The following is a 13,521-nucleotide window of genomic DNA, read 5'->3' as shown; positions in this document are numbered from 1 at the left end:
CCTGGCTCCCCAATATATATCCATCTTGGACCCCCCATATATATGCATCCTGGACCCCCCATATATATGCATCCTGGACCCCCCATATATATGCATCCTGGACCCCATATATATATGCATCCAGGTCCCTTGTCCTGGCCCCCCCGCCCCATATATCGATCCTGCCCCCATATATCTGCATCCTGGCTCCCCCATATATATGCATCCTGGTCCTTTGTCCTGCCCCCCCATATATTTATCCTGGCCTTCCCATATGTATCCATCCTGGCTCCCCGTGCCCCATATGTATCTATCCTGGTCCTTTGTCCTGCACCCCATATATCCATCCTGCCACCCCCTTATATCCATCCTGGTTCTTTTGTCCTGCCCCATATATCCATCCTGCTGCCCCCCTTATATCCATCCTGGTCCTTTTTTCCTGCCCCCCAAATATCCATCCTGCCGCCTCCTTATTTCCATCCTGGTCCTTTTTTCCTGCCCCTCCATGTATCCATCCTGCTGCCCCCCTTATATCCATCCTGGTCCTTTTTCCTGCCCCCCATATATCCATCCTGCCGCCCCCCTTATATCCATCCTGGTTCTTTTGTCCTGCCCCCATATATCCATCCTGCCGCCCCCCTTATATCCATCCTGGTCCTTTTGTCCTGCCCCCATATATCCATCCTGGTCCTTTTGTCCTGCCCCATATATCCATCCTGCCGCCCCCCTTATATCCATCCTGGTCCTTTTTTCCTGCCTCCATATATCCATCCCGCCGTCCCCTTATTTCCATCCTGGTCCTTTTTTCCTGCCTCCCATATATCCATCCTGCCGCCCCCCTTATATCCATCCTGGTCCTTTTTTCCTGCCACCATATATCCATCCTGGCCCCTTATCCTGGCTTCATGGAGAGACAGAGAGAGAGAGACAAAAAGATTCCTCTTACTTTCCTGTGCTCCTAGTGCCAGGCGTCCTCCTCCTCTGCAGGTCCGGTGCAAACATAGTAAATTGGCTGCCGACCTTGCAAAGTCCGGCTGCTGATGTGCGCCCATCACATGCAGCGCATGACAATGACGTCATACGCCGGTGATGACGGGTGCACACTTGACAGATACGATCAGGACGTGTGCCGCCGCAGTTCAAGTAATGAACACTGCGTGCGCGTGCCCCTGCATCTTCTCTGTCTGCGCTCTTAAAGGGCCCATGCCCCTAAAAACCACAGCCTTTTTTTTCTCCTCTCCTTCTTCCCACTGCCAAGGGCCCACCGGGGATTTTCTCGATACCACGCCAGGCCAGTCTGACCCTGGTAACTCTAAACATGTAATCTCTTCTCTGGATAAAAAACAATGGTCTAAATCATGTATATGGTTAAGTTGTGATGTGAATATTCTTTACCCCAGCATTCCCCATAATATGGCTATATCAGCATTTATACATAATTTAAAGACTTATAGCAGTTATTCTCCAGAAACATAAAAGTTTATTGTTATGGCTATAAGTAGAGGACGAAATCCAATCAAAAGCGTATCCCCTGATTACATATTAGAAACAGCAGATGATCACATACCAAAGGACAAGTCAACATGCAATATACCACCAATAAATATAAAATACATTCCTTTTGAAAATCATTCCGTTTGGAAACTTGGTATCCAAACGTAAAATCCAAAAAGCTTCCCTCATCAATAGATTTCTCTGCCAGTCACCACCTCGTCTCAGAGGTCCAACTTTTTCTAATCCCACAAAACGCAAAGTGTGAAAGGTCATCTTCGTGAGTGCATGTAAAATGTTTTGTTGCTCCAGAGTAGGAGCTGTTCTTACCAATTACCATATATTGGATATATGTTCCGCAGTCCTTTTTTTAAGTTTGCGGATTGTACAACCGATATAACAAATCTGACAATCTAGGCATCTAACGCAATACCAAACATAGTTTGTGTCACAATTAATGAAAGAAGTAATGTTCTGATTAGATGTGGGTGACATATTCCTCACCACATTCCCACAGTCATTTCTACCGCCCATCCACGTTCTATCACAAATTTCCGTAACCTCTCTAACCTTATACCCATTCGCCCAGCCCCCACTTCCCCAGTCCCACTAACAGTAGCTCTGTGGAACGCTCGCTCTGTCTGCAACAAGCTTTCCTACATCCATGATCTCTTTGTTACTACCAAACTTTCCTTCCTCGCCATCACCGAAACCTGGCTCACCCCTTCCGACACAGCCTCCCCTGCTGCACTCTCTTACGGTGGCTTCCACCTTTCTCACACCCCCCACTGCAGCAGCAAACATGGCGGAGGAGTTGGTTGTCTCCTGTCAGATAACTGCTCCTTCACCCCAATCCCACTTCCACCCTCTGTTACCCTCCCTTCCTTTGAGGTGCACTCTGTGCGCATCTACTCCCCCTCCAACCTCCAACTGGCTGTCATTTACCGCCCCCCAGGGCCAGCCACGACCTTCTTTGACAACTTCACCACCTGGCTACTTCATTTCCTTTCCGCGGACATCCCCACTATCATCATGGGCGACTTCAACATCCCCATTGACACTTCCCTCTCAGCTGCCACTAAACTTCTATCTCTCACTTCCTCCTTTGGCCTCACTCAATGGTCTTCTGCAGCCACTCACAAAGATGGTCACACACTGGACCTCATCTTCACCCGCCTCTGCTCCCTATCTAACCTCTCTAACTCTAACTTCCTCTCTCTGACCACAACCTTCTCACATTCTCTTCCCTCTCCACTCCATGTCTACAATCCCCACCCCACAAACTTTCACACCCTCGCAGAAATCTTAAACATCTTGACCTACATTCATTCTCTGAATCCCTCCTCCCTCTCACAGACATAAGTTCTTTACACAATGCGGATGACGCTGCCGCTCTATATAACACCACAATAGCTGTAGCTCTGGAATCTGCTGCCCCACTTACACATACCAAAGCTCGCAAAATCAACAGACAGCCCTGGCACACCAGCCTGACCAAAGAACTTAGACGAGCTTCCAGGGCTGCTGAGCGCAGATGGAAAAGATCCCACTCCAACAAGCACTTCATCGCATTCAAACAGTCCCTCACTACTTTCAAGACCACACTCGCCACAGCTAAACAAACCTACTTCTCATCTCTCATATCCTCCCTGTCTCACAACCCTAAACAGTTATTCAACACTTTCAATTCTCTCCTCCGTCCCCCAGCACCTCCTCCCTCCCCACTTATCTCAGCTGAAGACTTTGCCTCATTTTTCAAGCAGAAGATTGATAACATCAGAGACAGTTTTGGTCAACAACCCCCAGAGCCCTTCCTCCCGACTTCCCAGCCCTCCACCTCCAAAACCAACTTCTCCACCATTACAGAAGATCAACTCTCCACTCTACTCTCAAGATCGCATCTCACCACCTGTGCACTTGACCCGCGCTCCCATCCCACTTCATCCCAAACCTCACCAAAGTCTTCATCCCAACCCTAACCCATCTCTTCAACCTATCACTAACAACTGGTGTTTTCCCCTCAAGCTTTAAACATGCCTCAATCACACCTATCCTCAAAAAGCCTTCTCTTGACCCATCCTCTGTATCTAGCTATCGCCCTATATCACTTCTCCCTTATGCCTCCAAACTACTGGAACAACACGTCTACCTTGAACTGTCCTCCCATCTCTCTTCTTGCTCCCTCTTTGACCGCTTACAATCTGGCTTCCGGTCACACCACTCCACTGAAACTGCCCTAACTAAGGTCACCAATGACCTCTTAACCACCAAGAGCAAGCGACACTACTCTGTCCTGCTCGACCTGTCGGCTGCCTTTGACACAGTGGACCATTCCCTATTATTACAGACTCTCTCATCCCTCGGCATCACAGACTTGGCCCTATCCTGGATCTCATCATACCTAACAGACCGGACATTCAGCGTCTACCACTCACACACCACCTCCTCACCTCGCCCCCTATCTGTCGGAGTCCCACAAGGTTCAGTCCTTGGGCCCCTGCTCTTCTCCATTTACACCTTTGGCCTGGGACAGCTCATAGAATCTCATGGCTTTCAGTATTACCTCTATGCTGACGACACACAGATCTACATCTCTGGACCAGATATCACCTCCCTACTAACCAGAATCCCTCAATGTCTGTCCACTATTTCATCCTTCTTCTCCGCTAGATTTCTGAAACTTAACATGGACAAAACAGAATTCATCATCTTTCCCCCATCTCACGCGACCCCCCCAACGAACCTATCCATTACAGTACATGGCTGCCCACTCTCCCTATCCCACAAGCTCGCTGCCTCGGGTAATCCTTGACGCTGATCTCTCCTTCAAACCACATATACAAGCCCTTTCCACTTCCTGCCGACTTCAACTCAAAAATATTTCACGAATCCGTTCATTCCTCAACCAAGAATCTGCAAAACCCCTAGTCCATGCCCTCATCATCTCTTGCCTTGACTACTGCAACCTCCTGCTCTGTGGCCTCCCCTCTAACACTCTCGCACCCCTCCAAACTATTCTAAACTCTGCTGCCCGACTAATCCACCTGTCCCCCCCGCTATTCCCCGGCCTTTCCCCTCTGTCAATCCCTTCACTGGCTCCCCATTGCCCAGAGACTCCACTACAAAACCCTAACCATGACATACAAAGCAATCCACAACCTGTCTCCTCCATACATCTGTGACCTCGTCTCCCGGTACTTACCTACACGCAACCTCCGATCCTCACAAGATCTCCTTCTCTACTCCCCTCTTATCTTCTCTTCCCACAATCGTATACAAGATTTCTCTTGCGTATCACCCCTACTCTGGAACCCTCTACCACCACACATCAGACTCTCGCCTACCATCGAAACCTTCAAAAAGAGCCTGAAGACCCACCTCTTCCAACAAGCCTACAACCTGCAGTAACCACCGATCAACCAAACCGCTGCATAACCAGCTCTATCCTCACCTACTGTATTCTCACCCAGCGTCGGACTGGAGTACCTGGGGCCCACCAGAGAAAAGTCATTCTTGGGGCCCACCATGCAGTTATATAGAAATAGTATAATATATACTACACAAGGGAAACATCCTCTATATATTACACCACACGGGACACATCCTGTATATCATACCTCCCAACTTTTGAAGATGGGAAAGAGGGGCAAAGTTTGCGGCGCGCGAAGCGCGTCGCGGTAAATTTTAGGCCACACCTCTGACCACACCCATTCATAATTAGTCACACCCATATCCACGTCCCAACCACACCCATTTAGCACTGCTAATCATACTGTTTCATATACAATAATTATAAACAAAAAAATATGGCCACACAGTGCCCCATACTGTATAATGAACACACATGATGCTGCATACTGTATAATGGCCGCACATGACGCTCCATACTGTATAATGAACACACATGACGCTGCATACTGTATAATGACTGCACATGATGCTCCATACTGTATAATGGCCACACATGATGCTGCATACTGTATAATGGCCGCACATGACGCTCCATACTGTATAATGAACACACATGACGCTGCATACTGTATAATGACTGCACATGATGCTCCATACTTCATAATGACTGCACATGACGCTCCATACTGTATAATGGCCACACATGACGCTGCATACTGTATAATGGCCGCACATGACGCTCCATACTGTATAATGACTGCACATGATGCTCCATACTGTATAATGACTGCACATGATGCTCCATACTGTATAATGGCCACACATGACGCTCCATACTGTATAATGACTGCACATGATGCTACATACTGTATAATGGCCGCACATGACGCTACATACTGTATAATGACTGCACATGATGCTACATACTGTATAATGGCCACACATGATGCTCCATACTGTATAATGACTGCACATGATGCTACATACTGTATAATGACCGCACATGTTGCTCCATACTGTATAATGGCCACACATGATGCTCCATACTGTATAATGACTGCACATGATGCTACATACTGTATAATGGCCGCACATTACGCTACATACTGTATAATGGCCTCACATGATGTTACATACTGTATAATGGCCGCACATGATGCTCCATACTATATAATGGCCCCACATGATGCTCAATACTGTATAATGACCGCACATGTTGCTCCATACTGTATAATGGCTGCACATGATGCTCCATACTGTATAATGATCCCACATGATGCTTAATACTGCATAATGACCCCCCCTCCTGTATTATGCATGGCTCATATTCCCTCCCCTCCTGAACCTGAATGCACGGCTCATATTTCCCCCCCCTCCCCCCTGAATGCATGGCTCATATTTCTCCCCCCCCCCCTGAATGCATGGCTCATATTCCCCCCCTGAATGCATGGCTCATATTTCTCCCCCCCTGAATGCATGGCTCATATTTCTCCCCCCCCTGAATGCATGGCTCATATTTCTCCCCCCCCCCTGAATGCATGGCTCATACTTCTCCCCCCCCCCCTGAATGCATGGCTCATATTTCTCCCCCCCCCTGAATGCATGGCTCATATTTCTCCCCCCCCCTGAATGCATGGCTCATATTTCTCCCCCCCCTGAATGCATGGCTCATATTTCTCCACCCCCCTGAGTGCATGGCTCATATTTCTCCCCCCCCCCGAATGCATGGCTCATATCCCCCCCCCCGAATGCATGGCTCATATTTCCCCCCCCCCCGAATGCATGGCTCATATTTCTCCCCCCCCCCCTGAATGCATGGCTCATATTTCTCCCCCCCCCCCGAATGCATGGCTTATCGGGTCCCCTGCCCGCTCGCTCCGCTCCTGCTCCGGCTTATGTCCTCCTCCCTCATCCCCCGTCCCCTGCCCCCGTCCCTCACACTCACCTGTCGGCTGTCCCAGACACACCGCGCGGCCGCGCCGACATCCGCTCTGTCCTCACCGGCGCGGCACCTTCTTCCTGCGAGAGCGGTCAGGTGATATCGCTAATTAAAGCTCATGAATATGTGCATATTCATGAGCTTAATGAGCGGTACCACGTGACCGCTCATTCAGGACGAGCTGCAGACGCCGAGACAGGCATCGCTGGAGAAAGGTGAGTATCGTCTTCAAGGAAGGAGGGTGGGTTGGAAGCGGTGAGAGGCGGCTGGCCGGGGGGGGGGGGGGCCTGGAGCAGTGGGGGCCCCTGGAGCAGTGGGGGCCCCAGTCAGTGCCTGGGCCCACCGGAGAATCCTCCGGTTCTCCGGTGGGCCAGTCCGAGCCTGACTGCACATGATGCTCCATACTGTATAATGGCCACACATGACGCTCCATACTGTATAATGACTGCACATGATGCTACATACTGTATAATGGCCGCACATGACGCTACATACTGTATAATGACTGCACATGATGCTACATACTGTATAATGGCCACACATGACTGTTGTGAATCCGCTTTTTGGGCTCCCCTGGTGGTTGCTGGTGGTACTGGTGACTTGTGTGTGCTTTGCTGTCTCAGTTCACCTGCTCCCATCAGTGTTTGGGAGTTTCCTATTTAGCCTTGCTCTCCAGTCATTTCCTTGCCGGTCATCATTGTAACCAGAGCCTTCGGTTGCATGTTCCTGCTACTAGTCTGCTGATCAGCTAAGTGGACTTTGTCCTTTTGTTTTGTATCTTTTGTCCAGTTTGCAGTTTTTGTTATTCTCTGTAGCTGGAAGCTCTTGCGGGCTGAAATTGCCACTCCTGTGTCATGAGTTGACACAGGAGTCTTAAAGTAATTTCAGGATGGTTTTTTGAAAGGGTTTTCAGTTGACCGTGAAGTCCTCTTTTGTATCCTTCTGCTATCTAGTAAGTGGACCTCTCTTTGCTAAATCTACTTTCATACTGTGTATGTCTTTTCCTCTTAACTCACCGTTATTACATGTGGGGGGCTGCTATCATCTTTTGGGGTATTTCCCTAGAGGTAAGCCAGGTCTGTTCCTTCCTCTACCAGGCGTAGTTAGTCCTCCGGCTGGCGCGTGGCATCTAGGAAGTCGTAGGTATGCTCCCTGGCTACTATTAGTTGTGTGGTAGATTTAGCTCACGGTCAGCTCGAGATTCCATCACCCAGAGCTCGTTCGTTATTTTTGTGTTCTGATGTTTCCCTGCCATTGGGAATCATGACAGTATGACCGGCCTATGTTAAAGTTATTGGCAGAAGAAAGGAGAGAAAAAAGAAGTCTGTAGATTTTTTTTTTTTTTCTTTTTCCCCCCTATGCTTGCTCCATAGTTGGATCAGTTGTATTTCAGCTTTAATTACAGCCTTTGCCTTTCTCTCCTTCTAATCCTTGAATGGCTCTGATCTCACCTGTTTAAAGATGGACCCTCAGAGTTTGGCTGTAGGTTTAAATAATCTTGCTACCAAGGTTCAAAATTTACAAGATTTTGTTATACATACTCCGATGTCTGAACCTAAAATTCCTACACCAGAGGTGTTTTCCGGAGATAGATCTCGGTTCCTGAATTTCAAATATAATTGTAAATTGTTCCTTTCTCTCAGACCTCACTCCTCTGGAAATCCTGTCCAGCAGGTTAAGATTGTAATCTCTTTGCTGCGAGGTGACCCTCAAAATTGGGCATTTTCATTGACACCAGGGGATCCTGCGTTGCTCAATGTGGATGCGTTTTTTCTGGCTTTAGGGTTGCTTTATGAGGAACCTAATTTGGAGATTCAAGCTGAAAAAGCTTTGATAGCCCTATCTCAAGGGCAAGAGGAAGCTGAGATATACTGCCAAAAATTTCGTAGATGGTCTGTGCTTACTCAGTGGAATGAGTGCGCCCTAGTGGCAAATTTCAGAGAGGGCCTTTCTGATGCCGTTAAAGATGTTATGGTCGGGTTCCCTGCGCCCACAGGTCTGAATGAGTCCATGACAATGGCTATTCAGATTGATTGGCGTTTGCGGGAGCGCAAACCCGTGCACCATTTGGCGGTATCTTCTGAAGAGATGCCAGAGAAAATGCAATGTGACAGAATTCTGTCCAGAAGCGAGCGGCAGAATTATAGGCGTAAAAATGGGTTATGCTTCTATTGTGGTGATTCTGCTCATGTTATATCAGCATGCTCTAAACGTACAAGGAAGGTTGACAAGTCTATTTCAATTGGCACTTTACAGTCTAAATTTATTCTGTCTGTAACCTTGATTTGTTCATTATCAGTTATTACCGTGGATGCCTATGTGGACTCTGTCGCCGCTCTGAGTCTTATGGATTGGTCCTTTGCCAGGCGCTGTGGGTTTGATTTAGAGCCTCTGGAAGTCCCTATACCTCTGAAGGGTATTGATTCTACGCCTTTGGCTTGTAATAAACCACAATTCTGGACGCAAGTGACTATGCGTATGACTCCAGACCATCAGGAGGTGATTCGCTTCCTTGTGTTGTACAATTTGCATGATGTTTTGGTGCTTGGATTACCATGGTTACAATCTCATAACCCAGTCCTTGACTGGAAAACAATGTCTGTGTTAAGCTGGGGATGTCGGGGGGCTCATGGGGACATACCTTTGGTTTCCATTTCGTCATCTATTCCCTCTGAGATTCCGGCATTTTTGTCTGATTATCGTGATATTTTTGAGGAGCCAAAAATTGGTTCATTCCCTCCCCACAGAGATTGTGATTGCGCCATAGATCTGATTCCTGGCAGTAAATTTCCAAAGGGTCGTTTGTTTAACTTATCTGTACCTGAACATGCTGCTATGCGAGAGTATATTAAGGAGTCCCTGGAAAAGGGACATATTCGTCCTTCTTCATCTCCTTTAGGAGCTGGTTTTTTCTTTGTATCTAAAAAGGATGGCTCTCTGAGGCCTTGTATTGATTATCGACTCCTGAATAAAATTACAGTCAAATATCAGTATCCGTTGCCTTTGCTGACTGATTTGTTTGCTCGCATAAGGGGGGCTAAGTGGTTCTCTAAGATTGATCTTCGTGGGGCGTATAATTTGGTGCGAATTAAGCAGGGGGATGAGTGGAAAACCGCATTTAATACGCCTGAGGGCCATTTTGAGTATTTGGTAATGCCTTTCGGCCTTTCTAATGCACCTTCAGTCTTTCAGTCCTTAATGCATGATATTTTCCGTGAATATTTGGATAAATTTATGATTGTGTATTTGGATGATATTTTGATTTTTTCTGATGACTGGGAGTCTCATGTTCAACAGGTCAGGAGGGTTTTTCAGGTTTTGCGGGAGAATTCTTTGTGTGTAAAGGGTTCAAAGTGTGTTTTGGGGGTTCAAAAGATTTCCTTTTTGGGGTACATTTTTTCCCCTTCTTCTATTGAGATGGACCCTGTCAAGGTTCGGGCTATTTGTGACTGGACGCAGCCTACTTCTCTTAAGAGTCTTCAGAAATTCTTGGGCTTTGCTAATTTTTATCGTCGATTTATAACTGGTTTTTCTGGCGTTGCTAAACCTCTGACGGATTTGACCAAGAAGGGTGCTGATGTTGCCAATTGGTCCCCTGCTGCTGTGGAGGCCTTTCGGGAGCTTAAGCGCCGCTTTTTGTCTGCCCCTGTGTTGCGCCAGCCTGATGTTTCTCTTCCCTTTCAGGTTGAGGTCGATGCTTCCGAGATCGGAGCGGGGGCGGTTTTGTCGCAGAAAAGTTCCGACTGCTCAGTGATGAGACCTTGTGCGTTCTTTTCTCGAAAATTTTCGGCCGCCGAGCGAAACTATGATGTTGGTAATCGGGAGCTTTTGGCCATGAAGTGGGCATTTGAGGAGTGGCATCATTGGCTTGAGGGTGCCAGACATCAGGTGGTAGTTTTGACTGATCACAAGAATCTGATTTATCTAGAGTCTGCCAGGCGCCTGAATCCTAGACAGGCACGATGGTCGTTGTTTTTTTCTCGGTTTAATTTTGTGGTTTCATACTTACCGGGTTCTAAAAATGTTAAGGCAGATGCTCTTTCTAGGAGTTTTGAGCCTGACTCTCCTGGGGATTCTGAACCTGCTGGTGTCCTTAAGGATGGGGTGGTTTTGTCTGCTGTCTCCCCAGATCTGCGACGTGCTTTGCAAGAATTTCAGGCGGATAGACCTGATCGTTGTCCGCCTGGTAGACTGTTTGTTCCTGATGATTGGACCAGTAGAGTCATCTTCTTCGCTGGCAGGTCATCCTGGAATTTTTGGTACCAGAGATTTGGTGGCTAGATCCTTCTGGTGGCCTTCCCTGTCTCGGGATATGCGTGTTTTTGTGCAGTCTTGTGATATGTGTGCTCGGGCCAAGCCTTGTTGTTCTAGGGCTAGTGGGTTATTGTTGCCCTTGCCTGTTCCGAAGAGGCCTTGGACGCACATCTCTATGGACTTTATTTCTGATCTCCCTGTTTCTCAGAAGATGTCTGTCATCTGGGTGGTGTGTGACCGTTTTTCTAAAATGGTTCATTTGGTACCATTGCCTAAGTTGCCTTCCTCATCTGAGTTGGTCCCTCTATTTTTTCAAAATGTGGTTCGCTTGCATGGTATTCCGGAAAACATCGTTTCTGACAGGGGAACCCAGTTCGTGTCTAGATTTTGGCGGGCATTCTGTGCCAGGTTGGGCATTGATTTGTCTTTTTCATCTGCATTCCATCCTCAGACTAATGGCCAGACGGAGCGAACTAATCAGACTTTGGAGACTTATTTGAGGTGTTTTGTGTCTGCGGATCAGGATGACTGGGTTGCCTTTTTGCCGTTGGCAGAATTTGCTCTTAATAATCGGGCTAGTTCTGCCACTTTGGTTTCTCCTTTCTTTTGCAATTCAGGGTTTCATCCTCGTTTTTCATCTGGTCAGGTGGAATCTTCGGATTGTCCTGGAGTGGATGCGGTGGTGGATCGGTTGCATCTGATTTGGGGACAAGTGGTGGACAATTTGAAGTTGTCCCAGGAGAGGACTCAGCAGTTTGCTAACCGCCATCGTCGTGTTGGTCCTCGCCTTCGTGTTGGGGACTTGGTGTGGTTGTCTTCCCGTTTTGTCCCTATGAGGGTTTCTTCTCCTAAGTTTAAGCCTCGGTTCATCGGTCCTTATAGGATTTTGGAGATACTTAACCCTGTGTCCTTTCGTTTGGACCTCCCGGCATCTTTCGCTATCCATAATGTATTCCATCGGTCGTTGTTGCGGAGATATGAGGTACCGGTGGTTCCTTCTACTGAACCTCCTGCTCCTGTGCTGGTGGAGGGTGAATTGGAGTACGTTGTAGAGAAGATCTTGGATTCCCGTATTTCCAGACGGAGACTTCAATATCTGGTTAAATGGAAGGGCTATGGTCAGGAAGATAATTATTGGGTAACTGCCTCTGATGTTCATGCCTCGGATTTGGTTCGTGCCTTTCATAGGGCTTATCCAGATCGCCCTGGCGGTTCTCGTGAGGGTTCGGTGCCCCCTCCTTAAGGGGGGGGTACTGTTGTGAATCCGCTTTTTGGGCTCCCCTGGTGGTTGCTGGTGGTACTGGTGACTTGTGTGTGCTTTGCTGTCTCAGTTCACCTGCTCCCATCAGTGTTTGGGAGTTTCCTATTTAGCCTTGCTCTCCAGTCATTTCCTTGCCGGTCATCATTGTAACCAGAGCCTTCGGTTGCATGTTCCTGCTACTAGTCTGCTGATCAGCTAAGTGGACTTTGTCCTTTTGTTTTGTATCTTTTGTCCAGTTTGCAGTTTTTGTTATTCTCTGTAGCTGGAAGCTCTTGCGGGCTGAAATTGCCACTCCTGTGTCATGAGTTGACACAGGAGTCTTAAAGTAATTTCAGGATGGTTTTTTGAAAGGGTTTTCAGTTGACCGTGAAGTCCTCTTTTGTATCCTTCTGCTATCTAGTAAGTGGACCTCTCTTTGCTAAATCTACTTTCATACTGTGTATGTCTTTTCCTCTTAACTCACCGTTATTACATGTGGGGGGCTGCTATCATCTTTTGGGGTATTTCCCTAGAGGTAAGCCAGGTCTGTTCCTTCCTCTACCAGGCGTAGTTAGTCCTCCGGCTGGCGCGTGGCATCTAGGAAGTCGTAGGTATGCTCCCTGGCTACTATTAGTTGTGTGGTAGATTTAGCTCACGGTCAGCTCGAGATTCCATCACCCAGAGCTCGTTCGTTATTTTTGTGTTCTGATGTTTCCCTGCCATTGGGAATCATGACACATGACGCTCCATACTGTATAATGACTGCACATGATGCTACATACTGTATAATGGCCGCACATGATGCTCCATACTATATAATGGCCCCACATGATGCTCAATACTGTATAATGACCGCACATGTTGCTCCATACTGTATAATGGCCACACATGATGCTCCATACTGTATAATGACTGCACATGATGCTACATACTGTATAATGGCCGCACATGACGCTACATACTGTATAATGGCCTTACATGATGTTACATACTGTATAATGGCCGCACATGATGCTCCATACTATATAATGGCCCCACATGATGCTCAATACTGTATAATGACCGCACATGTTGCTCCATACTGTATAATGGCTGCACATGATGCTCCATACTGTATAATGATCCCACATGATGCTTAATACTGCATAATGACCCCCCCTCCTGTATTATGCATGGCTCATATTCCCTCCCCTCCTGAACCTGAATG

This window comes from Ranitomeya variabilis, chromosome 4 (genome assembly GCF_051348905.1).
Source record: "Ranitomeya variabilis isolate aRanVar5 chromosome 4, aRanVar5.hap1, whole genome shotgun sequence".
In the NCBI taxonomy this organism is placed as follows: Eukaryota; Metazoa; Chordata; class Amphibia; order Anura; family Dendrobatidae; genus Ranitomeya; species Ranitomeya variabilis.
This window is presented reverse-complemented; position numbering follows the sequence as displayed.